Raw genomic sequence first — 10,496 nt, 5'->3', positions numbered from 1 at the left:
GCTCTAATATCCCCTTTTTGAAACTTAATCACAAATGCCCCATATAAAACCTCCCTAATGTCTGTGTATTGCCCTTATGTCACTCTTTTTTGTGGTTCTGAGCTCAAAGCTCTCACTCTCGCTTACTCACTCACTCACCTCTCATCTCTTTTGTTTTCTCTCACTTTCTCACTTGTCACCTCCTCATAACCCACATTGGCGACGGCGACCTGACTCTCTCTCTTTCGACTACTGTTCTCCACCTCCATCTCTCACTCTTTGTCACTTGTTTCAACCGCCGTTCTTCCCCTCCGGGTCAACAAATTTCTCAATTTTCTTTAGCATTCCTGAAATCCATATACCTAGAAATGACGTCTCAGGTACCCAACTTAGCTTTTCGCCTTTACTTTCATACCCATATGTTATTTGTGTTTTCTTCCGTTTGTTTCAATTTCATATAGTGGTCTAGAAAGTTGCTCAAAATCCAAATTCTTGGTACATGGTTTTATTTATCATGCTTATTTGCTTGTTCTGAATATATGGTTCTATTTGTTTGGTTAGGTTGAGTTGATGAATGCATGAAAAAAATGGTCTGCAGGTGTTCGATGAATCACCTTAATGAGCGCACTTTGGTTTTCTTTGAGATACAAACCAATTGGGACAATTCTCATGATATATACTTAAAGGTGAACTTCTAGGAGGACCCAATGAACCCATCTAAATGGAAGGAAGAACATGTGAGTTTTATTATAATTTGTTTACGAAGATGTCTTTACAGTGCATAATGGTTTTGTTAGATCACCGTTGACATTAGTTTGATTACCTTTTAACAATGCTTAAGAAATGTCCCTGTTTTTACATGAAGACTTGCATAAGTGCCATATTATGTCAGTTTATAGTGAATGGATACTTGGTTGTGTCATTTGATATTTGGAATTCTATTAGATTTATTTTCTTATTTTTCAACTTCTATGTCATGTCTTGAGTTTCTTTCGTTTCAACGTCGCCATTTAACTTGTGCTGTGAACAAGTTAATGCTACACTGTTTTGTGTCATTGTGAAATTGAGAATATTATTTTGCAGGAATTCTAAGGGCTATGATATGGCAAAAAAGTATGTGAGCAAACAAAAGAAACATAGAAAGGGTCTGATGTTGCTGCTTCACATGGCCAGGTTTTGCTGCTGCTTCCTCTTCCTCAATTACCTAAAAGAAAGGGTCTATCTCTCTAGCATTTGCATCAAAATGTCCCTTGCCATGCCCTGCCCTACCATACCCTGCCCTGCAGTACTAGCTAGCACTACTGCCTCTGTTGTATGTGGTCCCCTGATTTGGTTTCTTTGAGCCTTGTGATGCTTTCAGCTCCCTAGATTCAACTCCAATGGCTATTTTTTATTACGTCATAATTTACTGCCTATAATTAGGACCTGTGGTTTGAAGTTTTTAATTTGGAACAATTCATGTATGCCTTTAAAACATAAATGGTGCAAAGCCAATGCCGAGAATAGAAAAAATAAGCAATATGATCATACGGGGGTTAACGTCCATGTAGATGTGCGCTGATCAAGCTTGAGCAGTAAGGCCTTTCGTCTTGTGCTTAGTAGGTTTGCTTTTCCTCGTCCATTAGATGTTTTCCAATTCTGAGGTGATATGATACTCCTCCTCTTGACATTATTCTAATGGCTGTGAAATTTTAGTTTGCAATGAATGGCTATATCAATCTAAAAGATTATTTTTGTGTAGAAATTGAATGAAAGTAAATTGTACTGCATACCTCTGTGGTGTCTATGTTTTGGAGTTAATGTTGTTGATCAATGATCAGCCTCTTGCATAATTCTTTCATTGATTAATATTGTTGTTCTCTCATTGTTCTGGAGTTAACTTGATTGAGTTGTCATGCACTGCTTGAAATTTTGGATACCATGTGAGTTATAAGTTGCAAATGAAGCACAGACGAAAAACAATGAACTCTATTTTTATAAGAAACTTAGTCTACTTTGAGTTTAAGTTTGTCTTTTCTTGATACGTAAGTAGGAGAGTTTAAATTGGGCTTGCTTGTGCTTTTGCGCATCTGTATATATAGCAATAAAAGGAAAGTGATGGTTCCAATAGAGCGTATCAAAGATGTACCTCATTAATACCAATTTGTCTTTTGTATTACTCTGTATATACATATTTATATATGTAGATGAAGATGATGGATGAATTTGAAGGTGAAGCAACAATTGGTAGAGTACGAGATCATGCCACGAAGCTTGGTCTCTAGTGATTCGAAACCCTAACTCTTATGTCTTGAGATAATTGACTTATTCTTCTTTTTTTTCTCATGACAATTGGACCTAGATTTTTGTCTTTTAGAAGATTGTAGTCATTGAGAACCTTCATCAATTTGGGGTGGGACAACATTCCATTTAGTTGCAGGAAGTGTACTGTAGTTATAAGGAAAAAAAAACATGTAATTGAGGGACTATTTGTGTATCAGACAGACGATGTAATTATTTAGTCCTCATGGAATGAAATTGAGTTCAATTTACCTCAGAAATTTCAGTTTTTGAATATGTTGTTTTTATATATTTGCAAGTGTATGCAATGGAAAAGTACTTTTATTTACACCATAATCAACCGAGCATATCCAACATCAAAACGACTAGCACCAAGGCAGACACGCCTTCTCTCCTGCCGAAGGAATACACTCTTCCGAAGCAGCAGACACCTGTAGAAGCTTTCGCTGAAGCTTCCGACTGCCGAACCTAATCTCCAAGGACACGTGTCACCACCACAGCAACTTGCACAAAGTCCCACATTGAAACTTTGTGCAAAGCTCCAATTTTCACTTTCATATAAATAGAGAACAGTACCCAAGTAAAAAAGGTAACTACTTTCTCACCTTTACTGTTACTCGCCAAATTTACCACTCATAGCTGACTTAAGCATCAGAGAGCCTTCGGCCGGCACCACACCGATGTCTGAAGCTTAACGACTGTTTCTTCCACTTTTCCTTATGCAGGTTCTTCTCATTCCAAAGGTCCTCACCTTCTCCCCTGTTGAAAACTCTAATCTTCTCTCTAAGTTGACCTCCCAAAAAGAGCATCAACAACTTTTATTTATATTATACATTGAAGAGAGCACATTATATATATTATGCGTATATATAGCTCATTCTTTTTGCCTTTTGATAAGTCCATAAATATACTCATTTATGTACTCTTTTTACTTAGGTTTTGTAGGAGAATTAGATTTAAAAGGGGCTTATTACTTTACTTTTCTGATTTTTAATTTTTCTGCACTTTTAGAAAGTTTTTAAGGGAAAATCAACTTTTTGGAGGAATTTTAGCACAAGGACAATTGGAGATGAAATCTAACATCTTGAAGTTCAATCTATGATTTTGCTAGAATTTTCTACCAAGCCAATTGGTACAGTATTACAAGTAAAATTAGCCCACGTGCAGACAGGACAGTTTCGTACATGTTACATGAATGTGAAGAAATGGAAGCCTTCCAGAATTTTCCAAGTTACATGCTATATATGGTTGGAAAGATAAGACATTTATCTTTCTAAAATATATTTTTACTAATTTTTCTAGAAGGCCGAAGATCCCCAAATCGTGTGACAATTGGACTAAGCTGTATTTCCCTGTGGAGTTAGGAATTGTGATTTTTACTTTCCTATTTGGATTCATTGTTTACCAAGACTTATTGGACGACTTTTCAGTCAATTTTAGGGTTTAAAACTCTGATTTAAGTGATATAAAAGGCCAGCTAAGGCCCCCATACAAAAGATTCACGTCCTAAGGAGACCAATTGCGCACAAGGAGAAAGCTGCCAATGAGTTCTTTCTTTTCCTTCCTTCTTTTACTTTTCAGTTCTTATGTATTTATTTTTGAGTTCATCCAAGAACATGAGTAACTAATTTCTTGTTAGTTAGGGCTTAATCTTGAAGCCCTAAACATGATTTCAATTTTATAAACAAGTTTGAATGGATTTTCAGTTTCTACAAGCGTGATGATTTTGGTTTCTCTATGTTGTAATAGCTAACTTTGAAGCATGTATTGGAATTAAATTGTTGTAGAACATAGGTCAATTTCCATGTTGAATGTGTTCTTGTTTGCAACGAATAATTGGGTTAAGAACTAGTTATGAGAAATCGATTCTTGAATTTCTAATAACAAATGCCATGTTTTAGGGTTTTTGTGACACTCATATTCTCTTTGATCTTAATGGATTCTTGATTGTTAATGTGAGTAAATGTCATACTAGATTTCAATTAAGAATACACGTATTGATGTAAATGACATAGACTTTACAAACACTTAAGAGAGAATCATACAACTTGAGTCAAATGCCATGATCTTGTTGTGAGTGTCATCATCATATGCTTGCTAGAAATTGATTATCTATTATTGTTTATGGATTGATTGATTGTTTGGAGGTGGATAGTAAGTCCTAGCTATTGTTCTTGATTGATTTTAAACCAATTTCTCTTAAACTCTAATTTAAATTCTGTTTTATTTTGTTTTCCTTATTTTGTTTTATTCACAAAATCAAATCGAAACCCCCCTTGGTGTTGGTGTGTGTGTGGAAGTTCTTGTGGTTTCAATCTTTATTTTGTTTTCATGTTTAATTGTGTTTTAGTTTTCGTTGTGTGACATTGATAAACATCTCTTTAGATTACAATCTCTGTGGGAATGACCCTTGCTTGCTTGCTATACTATCATTTGATTTGTGCACTTACAAGGTTTTAATACCTTTGTATATGGATGGCGATAGGTCGAATCGGGGGTGAGTATGTCATTCCCATCCCCATCCCCATCTTCATACCTGCAATACAGACTTTAAAAAAAAAAAAGGATATACGAGGGCAATATAGTAGCAATACACAAGTAATAAAGGGCTACACAATGGCAATACACAAACTCCATACTCCCCCTATAAATTTATTCCAACATAGACTTGAAAAAAAAAAAAAGATATGCCCGCAATACATTAACAATATACAAGCAATAAAAGGCTATACAATGGCAATACACAAGCAATAAAAGGCTATACAATGGCAATACACAAACTTCATACGCCCCCTATAAATTTATTCTAACAGACTTTAAAAAAAAGGATATATGGGGGCATACACAAGCAATAAAGGGCTATACATGTGCAATACATGTGCAATACATATGCAATAAATATCTGTCATGGCATTTGCCAATTAAATCACTTATTTGGTTATATTTGTATTTTTTTTTTCTTCTTTGCAAGGGGAACGATAAAACCATGGAAGCTTAACCTTGTGCGGGTTCATCCTCGAAAGTAAGCAGAGTAGAACACCTTCAAAGAATCATTTACTTGAGATGATAGTGGCTAATTTGATCAATTGAATGACAAGTAACAAGCCATTTGAGAGAAAGTACACATCTTTGGATATGTTATAAAGAGGAGAATTTGGAGTAACTATCATGAAGAATCCATAGTGTTTTGAGTTTCCAAAATGAGTGTTTTGGACTGAAAACGAGGGAAGGAACTAGGGTCGAAGACTATAAACCAGTTCCACTCTAAACGTTCCCATGGTGGCCATAGAAGTCCGATCAACCTAAAGTTTTAATAGACAGAATTTCGAACAACTTTGATGAAGGAACCGAAGTCATTTGAGTACATGAGATCATAGAAACATATTGAAATCGAGCATACTACTGCGAAATCTAAAAATGGTAAACATATTGTGATCATACCAACTTTTCAAAGCCTCCGAAATTTGAGTATGTTATAGGAATCACGTAAATGAACAACTTTTGTGAAGGAAGTTTTCTCATTTGAGCTTCCGAAATTTGAGTTCTCGGCTGCTCCAAGGAAGTGACGAATTTTGGATTTTGAAGAGGAACAAAAGAAGAACGAGGATGAAAATATTGTGAATGAGGAAGAGTAATGATACAATGAATGAGGAGGAAGAGAATAAATTCATGATTGAAGAATCTTAGGCTAGGTGACTCACCACTTTAGATTAGGTGACTCATCCTTTCATAATGGCAAATTTGAAAGCTTGAGGCAAGAAGGGAAGAATGAGAGGAGGGTGATTTGATGCCCTCCACGTTTCATTTTTTTTTTTTTAGCATACAAGGGTATTTTGGTAATTTTTCACACATAGGGTATTTTGGTCATTTTGTCCAACTTGAAATTAAACACACTTAATTTAATAATCTCCATCCAAAATCACTTGATAAAATACCCATAATCATTGTCCACCAAAATATTATTTTTGACTAAAATATAAAAATCCACTTTGAATTTTTTGGGGTATTACAGAAAGAAACTTGTTAATACTCACATTTCTATAAAAAACCATGTCTTTCCTTGGCCACTCCATAAGAACCATGTTAGACACCCTGAAGTCCTAGAAAGAGTCAAACAATATGGGTATAATATTTTTCAGGTTGTATTTCATTCTCCAAAAGAAGGTATTTATAGTACAATAATGTAACCCTAGTAGGGTCAAACTAGGAAATAAGATAAAATCCTAATTACACAATATATGTACAAAAGGAAAGAAATATAATCCTAATAAACTAGGAAATAAATATCTTAATTAAGCTAGGATCTCGCTAACACTCCCCCTCAAGTTGGAGCAAAGATGTCACGCATGCCCAACTTGTCAAGCGAGTTGAGAAAGACTGTAGTAGACACAGCTTTCGTAGGAACATCTGCCAGTTGATATCAGATGATATAAACGAAAAAGAAATAATTTCAGCAACCAACTTCTCTTTAACAAAATGTTGATCAACCTCCACGTGCTTTGTACGATCATGTTGCACAGGATTATGCGCAATTGCAATTGCAATTTTATTATCACAATACAAATCCATGGGTTTCTGGGGTCCAAACCCAAGATCTCTCAACAATCTTCTCAACCATAGTAACTCGCACACACCTTGAGCCATCCCACAGTACTCGGCCTCGGCACTGGACCTAGACACCACTTTTTGCTTTTTACTCCTCCAAGTAACAAGATTACCACCAAAAAATGTGAAATACCCAGATGTAGAGCGTCTATCAGTGACTGAACCAGCCCAATAAACATCCGTATACCCTTCCACATCTGTATAACCATACTTGCAAAACATTAACCCCTTTCTAGGAGTTACTTTCAGATACCTCAAAATACGCATCACAAAGCACCCATATGACCTTCAGTAGGAGAATGCATAAACTGACTCACTACACTCACTGCATATGCAATATCAGGACGTGTATGAGATAAATAAATAAATTTCCCCACAAGTCGTTGATAATGCTCTTTATTTGTAGGGACTTGATCAGGATACAACCCCAACTTATGATTCTGTTCACTAGGGGTATTAATTGGTTTACAATCCAACATTCCAGTCTTGATAAAGTAATTCCAAAATATACTTTCTTTAAGACAAAAAGATACCATGTTTAAATCTGGCAACTTCAATTCCAAGAAAGTACTTCAAATCACCCAATGATTTCATCTTAAACTCGGAAGCCAAATACTTCCGAAGATTTTGTATTTCTGCCTGATCATCCTCAGTCACAGTCATATCATTAACATAAATAATTAAAGCTGTCAATTTACATTTATGATGCTTTAGAAACAAAGTATGGTCTAAGTTACTCTGCACATACCCAAATTTCTTCATAGATGTTGCAAATCTCCCAAACCACGCTCTTGAAGATTTCTTCAATCCATATAAAGACTTTCACAGCTTACACACGACACCCTCCTTAGAGGTTACAGGAATACCAGGAGGGAGATCCATGTAAATCTCCTCCTTGAGGTCGCCATATAAAAACGCATTTTTGACATCGAATTGTAATTACGGCCAGTCTCGGTTAACAGCCAGGGACAATAGTACACGCACAGTATTGAGCTTTCCCACTAGAGCAAAGGTCTCCAAATAATCCACTCCATAGGTCTGAGTATAATCTTTTGCTATCAATCTAGCCTTGTAACAATCAATGGAACCATCAGCTTTATGCTTTAAAGTAAACACCCATCTGCATCCAACAGCTTTCTTCTCTCGTGGCAAAGGAACTAAATCCCATGTATTATTCTTGTTCAAGGCATTCATTTCAACATTCTTGGCATCCATCCATTTGGAGTTAGATAAAGCATCTTGCAGCTTAGTTGGCACACATACACTAGATAATTGACACAAATATGATGCATATGACTTAGACAAACGATGAGTTGACGCATAATGGCTAATGAGATATTTAGACTTGGCATGTATATTAGGAGAATATTGATCTAAAAAAATTTGAAATTAAAATCAGAAAATCATAAACCCAATCCCCAAATTGAAATTAAGAAAAGAAAAGGAAAAAGATGTGAGGCATAAACCCAATCAATTTTGGTGGTGCTCAAGAGAGAGAGAGAGACGACAAAGGGAGGAGAGAGAGAGAGAGAGAGAGCCTCACTTTCTTTGTTTTTAATAATAGGGGTGTTTTTGAATTTATTTTGGGTTTGAATTTTTAAAAAATGGGCCTACCAAACAGCTTTTTAGGGCAAATATGTTTTTGAGTTTATAAAATTGGATCCAAGTAAGATACCAAACGGGCCCTTAAACTTCTTAGGTTCTGGGTTCAAGTGGTTTTTAATTTTTTAAGTTTACCTTGGAATGTGATTTTGGCACTCTTCTTTTCTCTTTTTTGCACTCCATCTCCTTTTTAGTGATTTCCTTATCTTTCATTAATTGTTGTGATTCCAAATCTCCATTTCCTCTGTCATCCAGTCATCTTCTCTCACTTAGGTCATCCAGTCTTCTTCTTATCTGGGTCATGCAGATGCAGGGATAAAAGCTTTAATACTAAAGATGGATGAAGGCTCTTTGTCGTCAATACTAGAGTTTGAGATTTTTAATGCTCTTTTGACTGTTTGTCGTAACATCTGGAATGTCATATAGACTTTTATCTTTTGTGTCTCTTACCATCCATCAATCATGTTTAGTAACATTTCTATTCTGCATATTGCTATGCAACCTACCATTTCATGATGGATGGATTCCATAATATTCATTTTTTTTTTCATGGGATTAAAGTTGGCATATCTTATGTTTATGTTAGTAGGAAGAGGCAATACATTATGCTGATGCGCTAATCACATGTACTTTCTGTTAGCGAGATCTTAGCTTAATTAAGATATTTATTTCCAAGTTTATTATGATTATATTTCTTTCCTTTTATACAAATATTGTGTAATTAGGATTTTATCTTGTTTCCTAGTTTGACCCTACTAGGGCTACATCCTTGTACTATAAATACCTTCTATCCCCATATTTTTTTCTCTACTTGTGCTGTGTGTGCCCTCCTGGGTTTGTGTGTTGTGTTGTAGTGTTTGTGCCTCTACTGTGTTCATGTCATTCATGTCTTCGTGCATTTGCCGTATTTGTGCCTTTGTTGTGTTCCAATGTGTATTCTGCTGTGTTCATGCCTGTCTTCGAGCATCTGCTGTGTTTCATTGTATACTCTGCCGTGATCTGTTGAGTTTCTGCTGCAATCATGGGTGATAACTCCATTATTAGTGTTGTTGCTACTGCCTCTGCAAATTTGTGTTTCTGATTCTATAGCAGGTACTGGCTTCAATATTTGGATAATTGACACTAGTGCTTCTGATCATGACTTATGATACTAAATTTTTTGATGAGTTTTCTAGTAACACCCGTGACTCATACATAACTAGTGCTAATGGCTTGCCCTCTCCAATTACTAGTGAGGGCACAATCTCTCTCACTCCTACTCTGTCATTGTCTTGTGCGTTACTAGTTCCCAATATCCATTGTAACTTGTTATATGTTGATCCATTACTTGATACACTTAATGCTTCTGTTACTTTATATCCTACGCATTACTCTTTTTAGGATCTTAAGAATCACGAGACGATTGGGCATGGTAAACGGATAGGGGGGTTATATTATTTGACATTGCCTTCTGCATCAGTTTGTGATCGTGTCGTCAATACTGTTCAAAGTTGGAGTGTCAAAGACAAACAACAAATTTGGTTATGGCATCATCGCTTGGGACACTCGTCATTTGGCTACCTTAAGCGTCTGTTTCCATCTTTATTCCACTCTTGTGATGGGTCCAGTTTGAAGTGTGAGACATGTAGTTTGGCCAAGAGTCATCGTACTGTGTTTCCTTTGAGTGACAATAAGGCTGTAAAGCCTTTTGATTTAGTATATTCTGATGTGTGGGGTCCGGCTCGCATTACTTCGAACTAATTTCGTTGGTTCGTCACATTTATTGATGATTGTACCCCACTCACTTGGGTTTTCTTGCTGAAAAATAAAGATAATGTTGCTTTCATCCTTCCAGAGTTCTGTACTATGGTGTCTACTCAGTTTCATACTCGGCTAGGAATATGTGAATAACACTTTGGCATCTTTCTTCCGTGCTCAAGGTATTATTCACCAAACAACAACCCCATTTACTCCTCAGCAGAATGATGTTTCTAAATGCAAGAATCGTCAATTACTTGAAGTTGCCCGCTCCCTTATGTTAGACATGTGTG

General features: G+C 36.0%; 2 long non-coding RNA genes across 2 annotated transcripts; one reads left to right on the top strand and one right to left on the bottom strand.

Annotated features, from left to right (window-relative positions):
- Window positions 1-592: 592 nt before the first annotated feature.
- Window positions 593-2,189, top strand: LOC103342312 (uncharacterized). Its single transcript, XR_514823.3, has 3 exons — window positions 593-716; window positions 1,063-1,152; window positions 2,166-2,189. It is a non-coding gene; the product is annotated as an uncharacterized LOC103342312 (long non-coding RNA).
- Window positions 2,190-2,562: 373 nt separating this feature from the next.
- Window positions 2,563-5,867, bottom strand: LOC148915075 (uncharacterized). Its single transcript, XR_016122770.1, has 2 exons — window positions 5,701-5,867; window positions 2,563-4,807 (listed from the first exon to the last, which is right to left on the bottom strand). It is a non-coding gene; the product is annotated as an uncharacterized LOC148915075 (long non-coding RNA).
- Between the last annotated feature and the right edge of the window lie 4,629 nt (window positions 5,868-10,496).

The sequence above is a fragment of the Prunus mume genome, linkage group LG8 (assembly GCF_029339155.1).
Source record: "Prunus mume cultivar Tortuosa linkage group LG8, ASM2933915v1, whole genome shotgun sequence".
Taxonomy (NCBI): domain Eukaryota; kingdom Viridiplantae; phylum Streptophyta; class Magnoliopsida; order Rosales; family Rosaceae; genus Prunus; species Prunus mume.
This window is presented reverse-complemented; position numbering and strand designations above follow the sequence as displayed.